The sequence below is a fragment of the Ovis aries genome, chromosome 3 (genome assembly GCF_016772045.2).
Source record: "Ovis aries strain OAR_USU_Benz2616 breed Rambouillet chromosome 3, ARS-UI_Ramb_v3.0, whole genome shotgun sequence".
Classification (NCBI taxonomy): domain Eukaryota; kingdom Metazoa; phylum Chordata; class Mammalia; order Artiodactyla; family Bovidae; genus Ovis; species Ovis aries.
Genome location: NC_056056.1, coordinates 110,394,836 through 110,415,638, shown reverse-complemented (window position 1 = coordinate 110,415,638; position 20,803 = coordinate 110,394,836).

Below are 20,803 nucleotides of genomic sequence, written 5' to 3'. Positions count from 1 at the left end.
GCCCCACGTGTTTGATTTCTCTGGTGTCAGAAAGACTCATGTTACGCTGATGTCCACACAAATTTGCAGATAAAGTGATTAAACAGAAGTGTTCCTGAATTATCATTTCCAGAACTGTATCAAATTATTATACACAGGATATTCCTAGTGCCAGGAAATAGCACATCTCTCTTCAGCTTATTTCAAGCTGGAATTATGTCTCACTGCCTAACAGGGACTAAATGACCCTCTTACTGATCCATATTTGGAACTCCTTGGCAGGAAAATTGCTTCATTAAGGGGCATTGTATCCTTGAACAGGCAGCATTTTGTATAGTGGATATTGGAGGAAAATAACACTTTCTGTGGCAGCAATTTGGGGAGATTTTATGAAAAATAATAGTTTCAATAAAAGTCCAAATACATTCCCTCTGCTACATCATTTGGCTTCACAAACAGTATATGAAAAGACAGGGAAATATGCCTTAGAGTAAAAAATTTTGTAAAAGTGGAATCAAGAAATTTTAACTAATTATTTCTGTTAAATAATTGTAGACAGAAAGACACTTGATAAGGTATCAGCTTGATCTACGTTTTCCAAAGTGAGATATTTGTAGGAAAGTTACCAATAGAAGAGAATGTCATTGACTTTTATCACTCAGAATCCTCTTTGCACCATTTCATTTGGAGAGATACTTCTCTGCTCATTTAAATCATGGGATTCTGGTAGAGACTATTGATCACAATGCTCTTTATCCTTGACAATATTACCCAGTTAGGCCAGTCACAGAATTTCAGGCCCCACCCATAACAATGTTTCCATTATGAGCCAGATTGATCAGGCTCATTTTCTAGGACTTTCAGCTGAGACTGACCAATAAGTATCTGACAGGTAAGTCTGCATACTTGGAGTTGGTATGCTAGACTCAGGGAAAGTAAGTCTGAAAAAATCAAAGAGATATGATTCTTTGGATCTATTTTTCCCTTGAGATTAGTCATACCTTATTTTATTTTTTGTTTGGTTAGTCTAGCCAAAAAATGTTTTTAAGGAGTGCTCCTCAAAAAAAGCTCTAGGAATCCCTTTAAATAATGAAGCCACACTTGTCGAATGGGTTGGACCTGCTGCAAATCAGCTGTAAATTGTTTCTGTGGGTCACCAGGGAGGTTTAAGACTCAAACATCACATCATAAATCCCACTACTTTAATCTTTCCTTGAGTTGAAAACCAGATGTCCAGGAGTCCTAGGATATAAAGACTGAGCTTTCCCAGTCCAGCTGTTAATCAACTGTAGTTCCACATCACTAATATTTTATTTTAGAAGACTTTATCCTGTTTGCACCTGTCATATAATTCTATGACATTTTGTCTCTGATCTTGTAGGGGAAATTGTGGAACAGATTGCTGGGTGGTCGGTTTCAGTGCTAGTGTTCTAGGGATGGAACTTCCTTCCAGAACTTTTTGTCCTGGTCTTGACATGCAAAGCATTGCTTAGCATCTTATTCAATAACCACAAGAATAAACATGTAACTCTCTTATTCTAAAGCATTACCTCTGTGGTCAATATGTGTTTTGAGAAGCACTGATGAGGGCAAAGGAGGAGAGTAGTTGCAGGTCAGATACAACTATTAGATACTTTTTTTCAGCTATTGTATTATTTTAATAAACATTTTATTTTAGAACTGTTTCAGATTTACAGATGGTTTTGAGAGTTTCCATACTTTCTAGGCTTAGTTTACCCTTTTATTAGAGTCTAATTTAGTGTGGTACTTTTGTTATCATTAAAGAATCAATATTTATAAATTATTATTAGCTAAAGTTAAGAGTTTATTGTGGCCTCTGAGTTTTTCCTAATGTCCTTTTACTATCCCAAACTCTCAATCATGATAGCACATTATATTCAGTCATGCAGCATCTTAAACTACTCTTGAATGTGAGTTTCTCAGCCTTATTTTATTTTGATGATCTTTACAGTTTTGAGGTGTGCTTGCCAGATATTTTCTGATATGTTTTTTTACTGAGATGTATATGATGTTTTTCTTACAATAAGACAAAAGTTGTATGTTTTTTGAAGTAAGACCACAGAGTTAAGTGCCATTCTCATCACATTTGTCATAATTACGTACTACCGATAAGACTTAGCACTATTTGTGTTAACCTTGGCATCTAGCTGAGGTAGAGTTTATCGGATTCCTCCATTGTAAATTTAATCTTTTCCCTTCATTTCCATGCAAACAAGTATAGTCAATTTATTTTGACAATGGAGCAAAAGCAATTCAATGGAAATCTTATAATCCTTACAGTGAATGGTGAGGATTTGCATTTATCTGGCTAAGAGTTTGACTGTGTGTAATGTTTTCATAGCTACATGTGCTAGAGGCTTCAAATTAATTTAAGTATCTTTGCTTCCATGTCCCCTCTGACTTTGAGTTTCCTTAAAAACTGCTCCTAGGAGGGATTCTGAGTCTTGTCTTTCAGCTATAATCCACTGCTAGAATGAAGCCCTGTTGGTGTGGTGGAAAGGTATAGGAAGGGATGTATTCTATAATCTTTTGATTAAATCTGTGTATTTTTGTGATCTTGTGTCTCTGCGCTGCAGCCCTCATAAATGTTTCTGTAGTAGTATAGCTTAAAAAAGAAATTCTCCCTCAGATGAGATAGGAAATTAGAGGAGGCTGGAGTCTGAATAAATCATGTTCCCAAACTGGGATAAGGATTTGTTAACTTTTTCCTCATTGGATAATAGACAGTACTTACGGAGAATATTCTGAGAGTATCTGACAATGATTTCCCTTCTCTCTTCCATATCAGAGTTACAGGGGATCTTTTTAGTATATTACCTTAAAGAACTCCTAAAGGAAAACATAGAACACACTCTGACATAAATCACAGCAACATTTTTGATCCATCTCCCAAAATAATGGAAATATAAATAAAAATTTAAAAATAGAACTTATTTAAAAACTATTGCACAGCAAAGGAAACAAAAAGACAACCCACTGATTGGGAGAAAATATTTGCAAATGATGTGACCGATAAGAGATTAGCCTTCAAAATTTACAAACAGCTTAAGATACTTAACAGAATCAAAACAAATGACCCACTCAAAAAATGGGCAGAAGATCTCAATAGCCATTTTTTCCAAAGATTACATACAGATGGCCAACAGGCATATGAAAAGATGTTCGGCATTGCTAGTTATTAGAGAAATGCACATCAAAAGTTCAATGAGATATTACCTCACACCAGTCAGAATGGTTATCATCAAAAATCCACGAACAACAAATGATGGAAAGGGTTTGGAGAGAAGGGAAGCCTCTTACACTGTTGGTGGGAATGTAAATTGGTACAGCCACTATGGAGAACTGTATGGAGGGTCCTTAAAAAACCAAAAATAGAGTACCACATGACCTTGAAATCCCACTGCTGGGCATATATCTGAAGAAAAATATGATCCAAAAGGACACTGTACCCCAATGTTAATCGCAGCACTGCTTAGAACAGCCAAGACATGGAGACAATCTAAATGCCCATCAACAGAGGAATGGATAAAAATGATGTGCGATGGAATCCAGCCATTAAAAAGAATGAAATAATGGCATTTTCAGTAACATGGATGGACCTAGAGAGTGTCATACTGAGTGAAATAAGTCAGACAGAGAAGGATAGATATAGTATGATATCCTTTATACATGGAATCTAAGAAGAAATGAAACAAACGAACCTACTTACCAAACAAAAAACCCACAGACTTAGGAAATGAACTTATGATTGTCTGGGGATACTTAGGGAGTTTGGGAAGGTCATGTACACACTGCAATACTCAAAATGGATAACCAAAAAGGACCTATTGCACATGGAACTCTACTCAATGTTATGTGCCAGGCTGGATGGGGAAGAGGTTTGGGGGAGAATGGGTACATGTTTATGTATGACTGAGTCCCTTTGCTGTTCATCTGAGACTATCACAACATTGTTAATTTCAGCTATACCCCAAAAGAAAACAAAAAGTTTGAATCCTGAGAAACAAGCAAAATGTCATTTTATTTATATTATTAGTCATAGAAATAAAAATTACTATATGCATATTAAAAGACAAAACAAAACATAATGGACTTGCAAAGTGTGGGGTTCTTTCCAAGTTTATGGACCCCAGGCTTTTTATTGATATGCTAGTACATCTTAGCTGTTCAGTCATGCCCGACTGTGACCACATGGACTGTAGCCCGCCAGGCTCCTCTGTCCATGGAATTCTCCAGGCAAGAATACTGGAGTGAGTAGCCATTCCCTTCTCCAGGGGATCTTCATCACCCAGGGATTGAACCCTGGTCTCTGCATTGCAGGCATATTTTTTACTGTCTGTGCCCCAGAGAAGCCCAGTCCACACTAAACTTCCAGCCGTTCTTCAAAATGACAGTGAAGTATTTCTGTATGTGTATGCTTTCTCTCTTGATTTGCTTGCTCTCTGAATTTCATAGTGGCAATTTTCCTTGTAACCTTGGTTATCTGATTAATTCAGTAAAGGTCATTAATTTTCATTTTGTTCTTCACTTTCTTGTTTTAAGGATGGGAGTGACAACTTCAAAGCTATTCTTGATGAGAATGTAGCTGAAACCAGAAGTAGCCAGCCATTAGATTTTAAAGTTCAAGAATGATAAATTGATTTCTTTTAAGGATTTGGTGTTTATACTGATATTCCTAATCTGTTTTTAGTCTTACCAATGCATCAACTGTATTTATATTAAAGTTATCACAGATAACTGTGATATCTAAATGAGTTAGTTTTTCCTTTAGTTTTTGCTAGAGCATACCTCATCATATTTTATTTAATGCTAGATATTGTATAAGAAAAATCAGAGAAGCTCTGGATGGTGTTTTCTTCCTCAAAAGGGTTAAATATTTTTCTGGAGGGCAAATAGAATAGAGGCGAATTCCCCTGATTCCACAGAAGATTCATTTTAAGCTTTTTTTTTTTTTCTTTCATAAAGAAAACATTCAACTTTGGCTTTACTTCTAAATCATCCCTTACCCCTGGACTATGCTCCTCTGAGGTCTTAACTACAAGTCAGAGTTGTTTGCCTGTGTTCTTTTTCTTGGCAGCACTTGAACTTCAACCTGTCTCTCTAGTATGGCATTGCTGATGAAATCTCTGAACTTCTTTAGCTTCCCAGCTGCTAGTTTCTGCACAAATTATTGTAGGATCTTTCTGAGCATGTTCATCTTAGGAGTTGACACATACCTCAGGGAGCTTGCACTCCAATACTTGGGTTCACTTCTTTCAATGGTCTTACCTCTCCTGAGAGATTTTGTCCTACAAGTCTAATCACTTTGAAATTTGCAAATTCCAATCTCAGAATTAGCAGTAAAGTCAATTACTTTAACTGAAGTCCCAAATATTTCCATTATTTTTATTTTCTTGAGCTGTATCAATATATGTCTGTATTTGAAAGGATATTCAACCATGTTTTCACTATATTTCATGGCCTTGGAAAAACATCTTACACAAAATATGGAAAGTGTGTACACAATAGTAACCAAGAGAAATGCTTGTTAATTCCAGTATTTTTAAAAAACATTTAAGCAATAATAGATCTGTTAATATTTTTAAATAAATTTTATTGCCTTGAGCTTTCTATTAATTAGGGCTTATTTAAATCCTGTGATATTTTGGGGATTCCACTTTTTAAAAAATGTAGTATTAGCAAACTGAGAAATAGTTACCCTAAAAAGATTATATATGTAGCACCTTTGAAATAGGATTATAAACAGATAAGAAGAGAATTTTGAAAAAGGTATTTTTGGTATACTATTTCTATGTGATACTGTACAGTTTAGTGTAGTGGAATAGTGTGAAGGTAGGTAAGTGGGGAAAAATGTCAGTTCAATACTACTTACCTATTAAATTCATTTTCTTTCCTTAAATTCCTTCAGTTAAAAAAAAAGACCCATGAATCTAATCTGTATTAGATTAATTTTACATATTAAGCTTTATTTAGAACCCAATTTAGACTGTATACATTTCTAATAATAATGTAAATTTATTTGAGATTTATTTATTTATACATGTCTTATAATGGTTAACTAATTGATTTTAAATATATATGTGGAGAAAGAGAAGAGGGAGAGAGAAAGAGAGAACATTTAGAGAACGTGCTTTAGCCATAATAACATGGCCTAAAGAAACCCATTTTAGTTAAATAAATTATTAAATTATGTCTCCTGCACAGGAAAAGTCAGTCAAATCTTTTAGAATTCAGTGTTTGGTGACCAATTAAGCTTTTTGCTGATTTCAAGATTCTATCTGTAAATGGTATAGCATTATCTATGTTCCTTATATCACTTTGAATGTTAAGAAAACTTATTTGAAGAAATATCTCTAACAATCACACACAAAAATGTTTATACATTCGATAATCAATGAGTACAAATATTTATTTTAAATAAAGTTTAGTCTAAATTTCACGTTTTACAGGTCTACTTATTACTATTTTAGAAACTAACTCCTATAATTTGTTATTGCCTAGTATTTACATACACAAATACACACAAATTATTGCAGACATGAACTATTCCTTTTTTTGTAGCTGGATCATTTTCTGAAACAAAGGTCAGTAATTTCCCATAATTAGATGCTATGAAGAATAGTATTAGGTTATGGCAATTTTAGCAGCCATTTACTTCTTCCTAAATAGTTAATTGAGGATAATTGAAGAAAGCAAAGGAATGTCCTTGGTGAGTGTTAGTTGGAATATTACTTGATAGGAATGAAGCCTACTGTGGAAAATTCTGAGAGAGATAGGAATACCAGACCACCTGACCTGCCTCTTGAGAAATCTGTATGCAGGTCGGGAAGAACTGGACATGGAACAACAGACTGGTTCCAAATAGGAAAAGGAGTACATCAAGGCTGTATATTGTCACCCTGCTTATTTAACTTATATGCAGAATACATCATGAGAAACGCTGGACTGGAAGAAACACAAGCTGGAATCAGGACTGCTGGAAGAAATATCAATAACCTCAGATATGCAGATGACACCACCCTTATGGCAGAAAGTGAAGAGGAACTAAAAAGCCTCTTGATGAGAGTGAAAGAGGAGAGTGAAAAAAGTTGGCTTAAAGCTCAACATTCAGAAAACGAAGATCATAGCATCTGGTCCCATCACTTCATGGCAAATAGATGGGGAAACAGTGAAACAGTGTCAGACTTTATTTTTTTGGGCTCCAAGATCACTGCGGATGGTGACTGCAGCCATGAAAATAAAAGACGCTTAATCCTTGGAAGAAAAGTTATGACCAACCTAGATAGTATATTCAAAAGCAGAGACATTACTTTGCCAACAAAGGTCTGTCTAGTCAAGGCTATGGTTTTTCCTGTGGTCATGTATGGATGTGAGAGTTGGACTGTGAAGAAAGCTGAGCACCAAAGAATTGATGCTTTTGAACTGTGGTGTTGGAAAAGACTCTTGAGAATCCCTTGGACTGCAAGGAGATCCAACCAGCCCATTCCAAAGGAGATCAGCCCTGGGTGTTCTTTGGAAGGCATGATGCTAAAACCGAAACTCCAGTACTTTGGCCACCTCATGCGAAGAGTTGACTCATTGGAAAAGACTCTTATGCTGGGAGAAATTAGGGGCAGGACGAAAAGGGGACGACAGAGGGTGAGGTGGCTGGATGGCATCACCAACTCGATGGACATGAGTTTGAGTGAACTCCGGGAGATGGTGATGGACAGGGAGTCCTGGCGTGCTGTGATTCATGGGGTCACAAAGAGTCGGACACGACTGAGCGACTGAAGTGAACTGAACTGAACTGAAGGCAACATAAAACCTGCAAAAGAATAATAATGCAAAATTAAAGAACATTCTTTAGAAGTTCAAAGTGAAAACTAAGATGATTAGATATTAACATTCTCTGTTATGTCTTTCAGAAAATATTCCATATTCACTTCAATAACAACAAGCTTAAAAGGAAGCTTAACCAAGAACTTATTAGAGGTATTACTTCTCTTTTTCCTTTTGTTATAATTACTTTCATCATTTAATTACTAGATTTCAAATCACAGAGCAGGTATAGAAAATTAACTTGATAATAGAGTAAGAATTTTTCACACAGGCTTAAATACACAAACACATTAGTACACACATATGCTCTCACATACCCACATACAATACATTTTTTTACTTATCAAACAGAATCAATCAATTTTAATATTGTCAATTTAATATTTAATGTTCAATTAAATATTTAATATTTAATTTGGTTTTTGTGCTTTTTCATTTTGTTTGAGAAATATAAAGCATTCTACATGGTCTATGTGAATAATGTCTCCATTGAATGCAATTTTAAGTGTGATTAAGCTGTCTGTCTCCCTAAAGGCAACAAATTTCATGAGGTTTTTGCATGTACATTTTCAATCTAATTTTTTGATTTCTTATATATAATATATATTATTTGCTTTTTCAGTTTGTGGAAATGTTATCAGAGTTTATTATTCTTTTATTTCACTAAATATACATTTTTTGAGATTTACCTGTATTGAGGGAGGCAGTCAGACAGACAGACAGATAGATATATCTCATTCATCCCTATTTCTGGTTGTAGTTTTCACTCTGACATTTCCAGCCTATATCTCTTATATTGTGTATTTTGGCTCTCACTTTAACAGAATAAATCTAGAATTTTTCATGTAAACTTTGCATTAAGAGGCTTTAATTGGTGAGTTTATTCAGTTTACATGATTCCTTATAATTTTTTAAAAAATCTTTCTTTTTCTGTGTTTTATTTACAACATATTCATTTTATTTTTCTTATCCCTTTATTTAATTGAATTGGTATTCTTTAATTTTATTTTCTCACAAGTTAAAATCTTATTTATTCTATACTTTCTAATTAAGAACCTATGATGAAATATTTAGTCTGTATTTTATACATGTGTATATTCATCTATTTATTATAGTAGAAAATTAATTGATCTTTTTTAGTTTATACTTAAAGAACTTTGGTGGTGGTGATTTAGTTGCTAAGTCGTGTCTGACTCTTGTGACCCCATGGACGGTAGCCTGCCAGGCTCCTCTGTCCATGGCAAGGATACTGGAGTAGGTTGCTATTTCCTTCTCCAGAGAAACTTCCTGACCCAGAAATTGAACCTGGGTCTCTCACAATGAAGGCAAATTTTTTGCCTACTGAACTACAAAGGAAGCCCCCAAGGACTTTATTGTTTCATAAATTCCCTGAAAGTTGTCTTTCATATTTTCATGTGATATTTTTATTCATCTTTTTTAGCTCTTTTAGTTTCTAAATGAAAAATAAAATTATGTATAATCGTCTGGCTAAAATGATTTATCTATTTATCAATATAATTTGGTTTATATATATAATTTTATATATATATATAAAACTTGTTTTTTCCCCATGTACTTTGTTTTCTTGCCAAGCCCTTCATTTTTCCTAAGTTCTTAAATTATAGTTCAGTTTGGTATAAAATACTTGATTGACAATATTTTTACTATGTACTTCAAAGCTATTATTCTTTTTTCCTTCAAGTAATCTTAGGATGAGAAATATGCTTTATTTTCATTGGTGTATTTTTGGGGCACTTAGATTTTTAATTTGATAGCCTTTCTTTTTTTAAGTTTCTCAAATCTCTTTTATTTATTTTTTTGTTTTTTAAATTTTTAATTTATCCATTTTAATTTATTTTATTTTATTTTTAGTTTATCTTTTATTTACTTTTATTTTTACTCCATTTTAATTGGAGGCTAATTACTTTACAATATTGTATTGGTTTTGCCATACATTACATTGACATGAATCAGCCATGGGTATACGTGTGTTCCCTATCCTGAACCCCTCTCCCACCTCCCTCCCCATCCCATCCCTCAGGGTCATCCCAGTGCACCAGACCTGAGTGCCCTGTCTCATGCATCGAACCTGGACTGGCAATCTGTTTCACATATGGTAATATACATGTTTCAATGCTATTCTCTCAAATTATCCCACCCTTGCCTTTTCCCACAGAGTCCAAAAGTCCATTCTTTACATCTGTGTCTCTTTTGCTGTCTCACATATAGGGTTATCATTACCATCTTTCTAAATTCCATAAATATGCATTAGTATACTCTATTGGTGTTTTTCTTTCTGGCTTACTTCACTCTGTATAATAGGCCCCAGTTCCTTTTAAAAGCTAATCTTAACTTTTATTCTTAGACTTTGAGATTCCACAGTTTCATAGAAATATGCTGAAGATTTATTTTTTCAATCTAAGCATTTAGGTATTTCTTTAATTCTGGGAATTGTTTGCTATTGTCTCATTAAAAATTGCCTCTTTTGCACTCTTCCATTCCATTGCTCTTCTACTCCTCTATTCACTACTCAGCTGATTCAAATAAATCCACACTGGATCTTCTAAATCTGTCATGTTGTCTGTCAAATATTAAATCAAATGTATATGGTAATTTGCCTATTGAGGTTTATTATGATATAATTGTAATTTTTGGTTTTAAGAATCCATCTGATTTTTTTCATAAAACCTGCCTTTCTTGTTGTAAAATATTGATCCTCTTCTGTATTATCTCATTTTATCTTCTTGAATTTTTGTAACATAATATATAGTCAATTAAAGTTTTCTTTCAGTTCAGTTCAGTTGTGTCTGACTCTTTGCGACCCCATGAATTGCAGCATGCCAGATCTGCCTGTCCATCACCAACTCCTGGGGTTTACTCAAACTTACATCCATCGAATCGGTGATGCCATCCAGCCATCTCATCCTCTGTCGTCCCCTTCTCCTCCTGCCCCCAATCCCTCCCAGCATCAGGTCTTTTCCAAAGTTTTCTTTAAATTGTTCCAATGTATCTAGTTCCTTGACTTATAGTCCTCTCATTGTGGATCTATCAGCAGTCAGTCACATTTCACTGAGCCTCATTATAAATTTTGTAATTGAATTTTTTGAGTATTCTCTATGGGATAAATCTGGACTCTGAAAAGTACTAGGAATAATAGGGACTGCACCATTGGACCATTTTTCATACTGCTGCCATGTCCTTATATTTCATCAGTTTGGGGCAAGGTATACCATCCGTTTATATATGCAGGCTTCTTGTTCTGCAGAGGTAGTGTGAATGTAGCCTCAAAACTCTACCCAGTACAACTTCAGATACTTGTTTTTTCCTGTTCAGAATCTGGAGCAGTAAACCTAAGTGAGCAGGTAAAAAATTCTATTTGACATACTAAATATCAATGATTCTTGGATCTGTACATGGTATTGAAGGATTTTGTTTTTGATTTTCAGCCTTTGTACACTGTTCAAATCCTAGGTATAATTCCTTTATACTATTTTGAAATTCTTCCATCATGAATCCTATGATTTACTTGCCTTCAACCTCCTTTCAACAATCAAAAAGCTATTGATTGCTGTTCTATTCAGTAGTTAACTACATTTATTTGAACAAAGATGAAGAATCATTCTTTAGTTAAATCTGACAATTAAATAGAAGTAAAGTTCATAAATTTCTGCTATTTTTATATATAAAAATATACTTTTTATGCATTTATTTGACAACTTCAGGTGCAAACAATTAGCTGGAAATCTTCCTATCCACAATGAATATATAAATTTTAGTTTATGTATACATCATCAATTAATTTTCAGGGGTGTTTTTGCAAAGAAAACTTTGATTTCACCATGACATTTACACAGCACACAAATATATGGAAAGGGATGAAATATGAGAACACATATTGAAAACAATAATGTATTCATATTTGGCTATGATTGAGTATCTTAGATTTGTTTATAACATCAATTAGATGAAATCTTATTTAATAACTAGCTCTTGAATTAATAGACATTTAAACAATGAAGACTCTAAACCTATTTGCTTCAGGGTCAGCCAGATACGTCATCTATCTTTTTCATGAAAAGGAATACTGTCCTTTTCATAGTAGTTATGATAAGAGCAATCCTAATAAGTTTGTTACTGTCAAGAAACAGAGGAGAAATCAGAGAAATCAGATATTCCTTATAGTTGTCTACCAATTAAGGTTTACTCAATTTGCAACACAAGAGTATTTATGTTAGGCCATGAGCTCATCTCATTGCCCATTATACCATAAATAAATAGATTAACAAGTAAATTTACCTAATTTTGCCAGATAGTTTTATTGTTAATATGTTTCACTTTGAAGAGAGGTTTTTTTTTTTTTTTTTTTGCATTTTCATGATTCTTAGAAATGACCTTAAGGCATTGGTTTTGAAGTGAACTACATATCAATTGTCTTTTGAAACAGTTGGTCAATTAGCATGACTTAAAGTCAAGAATAATCATGAGGCATAATTCACAGAGTAAGAATGCAGGAAAGAAATGATTAATTATATCTAAAACTTTTAAGATTTAGCACTTTCAAAAATGTGTGGTGTTCAATTATATAAACTTTATAAATCTAAGGCTTTACATCTCCCTTCAGTTCAGTTCAGTTCAATTCAGTTCAGTCGCTAAGTCATGTTCGACTCTTTGCAACCCCATGAATCATAGCACACCAGGACTCCCTGTCCATCACCAACTTCTGGAGTTCACTCAAACTCATGTCCACCGAGTCAGTGATGCCATCCAGCCATCTCATCCTCTGTCGTCCCTTTCTCCTCCTGCCCCCAACCCCTCCCAACATCAGGGTCTTTTCCAATGAGTCAACTCTTCACATGAGGTGGCCAAAGTATTGGAGTTTCAGCTTCAGCACCAGTCCTTCCAGTGAACACCCAGGACTGATCTCCTTTAGGATGAACTGGTTGGATCTCCTTGCAGTCCAAGGGACTCTCAAGAGTCTTCATCAACAACCACAGTTCAAAAGCATCAATTCTTTGGTGCTCATATTTCTTCACAGTTCAACTCTCACATCCATTCATGACCACTGGAAAAACCATAGCCTTGACTAGATGGACCTTTGTTGGCAAAGTAATATCTCTGCTTTTCAATATACTATCTAGGTTGGTCATAACTTTCCTTCCAAGAAGTAAGCATCTTTTAATTTCATGGCTCAGTCATCATCTGTAGTGATTTTGGAGCCCCCAAAAATAAAGTCTGACACTGTTTTCACTGTTTCCCCATCTATTTCCTCTGAAGTGATGGGACCAGATGCCATGATCTTAGTCTTCTGAATGTCGAGCTTTAAGCCAATTTTTTCACTCTCCTCTTTTACTTTTATCAAGAGGCTTTTTAGTTCCTCTTCACTTTCTGCCATAAGAGTGGTGTCATCTGCATACCTGAGGTTATTGATATTTCTCCTGGGAATCTTGATTCCAGCTTGTGCTTCTTCCAGCCCAGCGTTTCTCATGAGGTATTCTGCATAAAGGACAGAAATGGTATGGACCTAACAGAAGCAGAAGATATTAAGAAGAGGTGGCAAGAATACACAGAAGAACTGTACAAAAAGATCTTCACAACCCAGATAATCACAATGGTGTGATCACTCACCTAGAGCCAGACATTCTGGAATGTGAAGTCAAGTGGGCCTTAGAAAGCATCACTACGAACAAAGCTAGTGGAGGTGATGGAATTCTAGTTGAGCTATTTCAAATCCTGGAATATAATGCTGTGAAAGTGCTGCACTCAATATGCCAGCAAATTTGGAAAGCTCAGCAGTGGCCACAGGACTGGAAAAGGTCAGTTTTCATTCCAATCCCAAGAAAGGCAATGACAAAGAATGCTCAAACTACCACACAGTTACATCTCCTTTAGTACATATAAAGTAAGTTATAAGATACCAATTAGATATTCAATTCAGTTTTGTTGCTCAGTCGTGTTTGACTCTTTGTGACCCCATATATCGCAGCATGCCAGGCCTCCCTGTCCATCACCAACACCCAGAGTTCACTCAAACTTATGTCCATCGAGTTGGTGATGCCATCCAGCCATCTCATCCTCTGTTGTCCCCTTCTCCTCTTGCCCCCAATCCCTCCCAGCATCAGAGTCTTTTCCAATGAGTCAACTCTTTGCATGAGGTGGCCATTAAGTTCCGGCAAATATTTAAAGGTTGGATTAAAATGGCTAAGTCAATAAAATATTTTTTTGATGAACTAGACTGTACAGAATTTGTGGCATTAATTTGGCATACAAATTTTTGAGACATAACTCCTTTTTAATGAGATGAATTCTACTGGAAAGAAGCTCTTTGAGGAAGTATTAATTAATAAATACTTATTGTATTTAAGATAATAATAAATAAAAATAAATTAATTACTGGAATAAAATGAAGAAGCATATGAGAAAACTAATGAAGTGATATGTGAAATGAGATGTGTAGGGGCGTATGGACTGAAAAGAAGTGAAGGAAATAGGAACAATTATTGTACAACTAAGAAAATGGGAGATTAAATAAACAAGAAATAAAACTAAGTGTAGGATAATAAAAATCATCAAAATGTAAGTCGTTTCCTAAACAATAATTTATTCTCTAAAATTTTAATTTTTATTATATGAGACTTTATTCTAATATGGGATATGACTAGCCCAAACCTAAATCATTTTTTACTAATATTTTAAAAGAATTGTCACTATTATTTTGTATAGCAATACTGTATTTAACATTTAGAATCTCTGATGTTCTAAATATTTACAGATGTAAAACTCTTGTCAAATAGTACTATTTCTTTTGTCTTTTATAAATATTTTAGATCCAAAGTTGTGATTTGGGAGTAGTATACATATCAAAAAGAAGGAATTCTTATATAAAAGCAGAAGAAACAAAAAAGTTAAGCAATCTCAACAATCTGACATAGATCTGGGTTTTTTGTTGAGTTTTAAATTTTAATCCCCCTTGACAAAATAATGTAGTACAATTTTCTCAGTTCTCTCCATAGGGATAATTTTTAAACTAAATGAAATATACAATAAAAAGCATCAAATACAAATGTCAAAAATTTTTGAAATATTAGTATCAAAAAGCTCTCAAGACAGTGAAGAAGCAGAAGCAAAATCTGAAAGAATATAAGTCCACAGAGATCTAGCCCAAGAATTCAAAAACGCTCTCTATGAAACATAAAAGATTCTGACTTTTTTTAAAAAACATATCAGTTAGTCAGTCAGTTCAGTCGCTCAGTTGTGTCCAACTCTTTGTGACCCCATGGACTGCAGCAAGCCAGGCCTCCCTGTCTGTCACCAACTCCAGGAGTTTACTCAGACTTATGTCCATTGAGTTCGTGATGCCATCCAACCATCTCATTCTTTGTTATCCCCTTCTCCTCCCACCTTCAATCCTTCCCAGTATCAGAATCTTCTCAATTGAGTCAGTTCTTCACATCAGGTGGCAAAAATATTGGACTTTCAGCTACAGTATCAGTCTTTCCAATGAATATTCAGGACTAATTTCTTTAGGATTGACTGGTTGGATCCCCTTGCAGTCCAAGGGACTCTCAACAGTCTTCTCCAATACCACAGTTCAAAAGCATCAATTCTTAAGCACTCAGCTTTATTTATAGTTCAACTCTCACATCCATACATGACTATTAGAAAAACCATAGCTTTTACTAAATAAACCTTTATTGGCCAAGTAATGTCTCTGCTTTTTAATATGCTGTCTAGGTTGGTAATAGCTTTTCTTTCAAGGAGTAAGCATCTTTTAATTTCATGGCTGCAGTCACCATCTGCAGTGATTTTGAAGCCTCCAAAATAAAGTCTCTCATTGTTTCCATAGTTTCCCCATCTATTTGCCATGAAGTGATGGAACTAGATGCCATGGTCTAGTTATAATGTGAAGAAGTGAAGCGAAGTGAATTGCAGTCGCTCAGTTGTGTCCGACTCTTTGTGACCCCGTGGACTGTAGCCCACCAGGCTCCTCTGTCCATGGGATTCTTCAGGCAAGAGTACTAGAGTGGGTTGCAATTTCCTTAGAAATTAGAAACTTTATGAAGTGACACAGATTTCTGTGTATAAAAGCCAAATAAAATTTCTTGATAAAGTATGTCTGTACTTAACCAATAGTAACAACAAAAAGAGGAAACAACTAGTTCTCAGAAGCTGATTTTAGATCTAAGACCAGATTATGAATATCTGGAGAAAGAGTTAGCCAACTGGAAAACAGATCTGAAGAAGCACTCAAACTACAATATTGAGAGATAAGAAGACTCAACTTAGAGAAGAGAGGATAAGAAAATAATAAATATGGTGAGACATTCTAAAATACATATCACTGGATTCTCAGAAAGCAAATAGAATACTTCAAAAGTAATGTTTGATGATAAAACAGTTGAACATTTTCCAGAATGAATGAAGTCAACAGTCCACAGATTTGAGAAGCTCAGTATATCCTTAGTAAGAGAAGTAGGATAAAATACACTTGGAAAACTGTCTAGTATTTTCTCAAACTGAACATAGGTATACTCTATGGCCTAGTGATTTTGATCCTAGGTTATATCACAAACATATATGCATATGTACACAAAATATGTACAAGAATGCTCATCATATATTAATTTACACTTGCCTTAAACAGAAAGCAACCTAATGACTGTCACAGCACAAGTAAAGCATTGCCTATTTTTCAGTGACTTGAAAGTAGAAAACTATATAACAATGAAAAAGAACAAACTACTTCTCCCTGAGATATCTTTTATATATAATGTTGCACAAATAAAGACAATCATAATGGGTATGCATCACATTATTCCACTTATATAAATTTTAAAACTGATACAATGTGTTAAGTCAGAATAATATCTATGTTTGGGGAAGGCAGTTGATTGGGAAGGAGGATAACAGAAGTTTCTAGTGTGCTATTAAAGCACTCGCTCAGTTGTGTCCGACTCTGTGACCCAGTGAACTGTAGCCTTCCAAGCTCCTCCTTCCATGGGATTCTCCAGGCAAGAGTACTGGAGTGGGTTGCCATTTCCTTCTCCAGGAGATCTTCCCAACCCAGGGATTGAACCCGGGTCTCCCGCATTGCAGGCAGAGGCTTTATCGTCTGAGCCACCAGGGAAGCTCATGCTATTAAAGGTATATGCTTTGATCTGGGTGGTGAATAAATAAATAAGCTTGTCTGCAACATTTTACAAAATTTTTGTAGATTAAAAAAAATCTATGTACAAAAGATTTGTGCATTATATTAAAAGTATGCTGTATTTCATAAAATAAGACCTTGCCATTAAAATGTTAAATCTATTGAGAAGAGGAAAAATGTATTTAGAACTTTGACCAAGAATGTGGCTAGGGAGCATTTTCTTAAACAGGAAACAGAGCATTCATGATAGGAGAAGAAATGGATAGATTTATCTACATCCAAATCAGGAGCTTCTTTTCATCCATAGTAATCAGTGAACAATTTGTATACATTATATACAGAATCTCTGCTTACTAATAGGAATAAAAATAAAAGACAATCTATTTAAAAATTGGCAAAACTCTTGAATGAGAACTTCAAAAGAGAAAAAAGGTAGTTCATAACAGTATTGTGTGAAGATTGAGGGACATCTTCAATAAAGAGAAAATCTGGAAATTCCATGTGCTGGAAAATTTGTGGAACAATGGGAATTTTCATTATCTACTGATTGGTGTGTTCATTTCTATAACCATTTTGGAAAGCTCTTTAGAATTATTTGCTGAAGCTGAAGATGTGTCTATCCTGTGCTGTGTGTGCTTAGTCACTCAGTTATATCCCACACTTTGTGACCCCATGGACTGTAGCCCACCAGGCTCCTCTATCCATGGGGATTCTCCAGGCAAGAATACTGGAGTGGGTTGCCCTGCCCTCCTCCAGGGGATCTGCTCAATCCAGAGATCAAACCGAGGTCTCCTACATTTCAAATGGCTTCTTTACCTTCTGAGCCCCCAAGGAAGCCCAAGAATACTGGAGTGGGTAGCCTATCCCTTCTCCAGGGGAAGGTCCCAAACTAGGAATCAAACCGGGGTCTCCTGAATTGCAGGCATGTTCTTTACCAGCTGAGCTACCAGTGAAGCTCATGTACATCCCAAGAACAGATGATTCCACTTTTGAATGAATTACCAGTAAAGGCTCAGGAGGACCTGCATACAGAGATGCTTGTAGCAGCATTGCTCTTCATTGTCCTAAACTAAAAATGATTGGTCTTCTACATTAGAATGAATACATGAGTTCTGTTTTATTTATAAAATATGTTTCTCTAGCAAAAAAGCTAAATGACCTTAGCTAAATCCAACACCATGGGTGAATCTTAAAATACTGAGCAAAAGAAACACATTATAATGATATGTTGATATGATATGAATATCATTTGTTGACATAAAGTATACACACAGGACAAATTGCTCTATTTTGATGTACACATAGAAGGTAAAACTATAAAGTAAATCTTGAAAGTGATTACCAGAAAAGCCAAGGTCATATTAATCTCACAGAGACAGGGGAGAAATGTAATTATGAAGGAATACATGGAATTTATGAGAATGCTCCCTAATACAATCTGGATGATTATTTTATGGTTATTCACTATACTATACATTTATGTAATATTGTCATATTTATATATCTATATCTTTAAACATATGCTATTTTGTTGTTTAGTTGAAAAGTTGTATCCAACTCTTTTGCAACCCCATGGACTGTAGTTCACAAGGCTCCTCTGTCCATGGGATTTCTCAGGCAAGAATACTGGAGTGGCTAGCCATTCCTTCCCCATTCCTTCCTGATCCAGGGATCAAATCTGAGTCTCTTGCAGTGCAGGCAAATTCTTTACAGCTGAGTCACCAGGTAAGCGCCATTTATGCTATACTTCTAAATAAAAAATGTTTAAAAATCACAAATCACAAATATGCATGTAATGCAAATAATGCATAATGGATACTAGCCTTGCCAAGTTGATATACTAAATCCAATGGGCAAAAGGTTCAATTCTGTGCTATTGTAACAAATCAGTTATGATCCTGAATCCGATTATGTTGTTCAGCAAAAAACATCCTGATGCTAAAATCAGTTTGATGTAAACAAAAGTTGATTCAGTTTGCTCTTTAAGATTTCAGAGATAATGCATAGCGATTATTTTTTCAATGTAGTTATATAAAAGTTATGGTTCTTACGAAATATAGCATAGAAATACAATGTCTACATCAAATTGAAAAAGAAAAGTAGAATTAATTCAGAGAGGAAATATTTATTTCACTTCCAAATTTCTCCTAATTTTTTTCTTTATTTTAAACTCTATTTCTAACTTTTTAAAATTACCCACTTCCTAAAACCAGGGTTATGTTAAAAAGGAGAGCATTGTACCAAGTTGAAAAAGAAGTTTCAGATTTATTTTTATTCATTTAACACACTCCAATTATAATTTAATATTTTGATTTTGAAAAGTATTCAAAATATTCAGTTGATATACAGGTCATCCATTTCAGATTATTTTCCAAAACATTTTCTATATTGTAGAAATTGGACTATGTAACTAAAATTATAAGCTGTTCCCTGGTGGCTAGATTGTAAAGAATTTGCCAGCAATGCGGGAGACCTGGCTTCGATCCCTGGATGGAGAAGATCCCCTGGAGAAAGGAATGGTCACTCCAGAATTCTTGCCTAGAAAATTCCATAGAGAGAGGAGCTTGGTGGGGTGTAGTCCGTGGGGTCACAAAGAGTTGGACACGACTACATTAAGATTATATAATAAAAATACGGAAGACTTTATCACCCCACATGAAATACATCATAATACATACCAACAACTCTAATTCTACTATCATGTGCATTATCAGTTCAGTTCAGTTCAGTTGCTCAGTTGTGACCGACTCTTTGTGACCCCATGAACCGCAGCACGCCAGGCCTCCCTGTCCATCACCAACTCCTGGAGTTTACCCAAACCCATGTCCATTGAGTCCATCCAGCCATCTCATCATCTGTCTTCCCCTTCTCTTCCTGCCCTCAGTCCTTCCCAGCATTAGGGTCTTTTCCTTTTTTTTTTTTTTTTAGTTTTTTATTTTTTAAATTTTAAAATCTTTAATTCTTACATGCATTCCCAAACATGAACCCCCCTCCCACCTCCCTCCCCATAACATCTTTCTGGGTCATCCCCATGCACCAGCCCCAAGCATGCTGCATCCTGCGTCAAACATAGACTGGCGATTCAATTCACATGATAGTATACATGTTAGAATGTCATTCTCCCAAATCATCCCACCCTCTCCCTCTCCCTCTGAGTCCAAAAGTCCGTTATACACATCTGTGTCTCTTTCCCTGTCTTGCATACAGGGTCGTCATTGCCATCTTCCTAAATTCCATATATATGTGTTAGTATACTGTATTGGTGTTTTTCTTTCTGGCTTACTTCACTCTGTATAATCGGCTCCAGTTTCATCCATCTCATCAGAACTGATTCAAATGAATTCTTTTTAACGGCTGAGTAATACTCCATTGTGTATATGTACCACAGCTTTCTTATCCATTCATCTGCTGATGGACATCTAGGTTGTTTCCATGTCCTGGCTATTATAAACAGTGCTGCGATGAACATTGGGGTACATGTGTCTCTTTCAATTCTGGTTTCCTCAGTGTGTATGCCCAGAAGTGGGATTGCTGGGTCATAAGGTATGGTACTGGCACAAAGACAGACATATAGATCAATGGAACAAAATAGAAAGCCCAGAGATAAATCCACACACATATGGACACCTTATCTTTGACAAAGGAGGCAAGAATATACAATGGAGTAAAGACAATCTCTTTAACAAGTGGTGCTGGGAAAACTGGTCAACCACTTGTAAAAGAATGAAACTAGATCACTTTCTAACACCGTACACAAAAATAAACTCAAAATGGATTAAAGATCTAAATGTAAGATCAGAAACTATAAAACTCCTAGAGGAGAACATAGGCAAAACA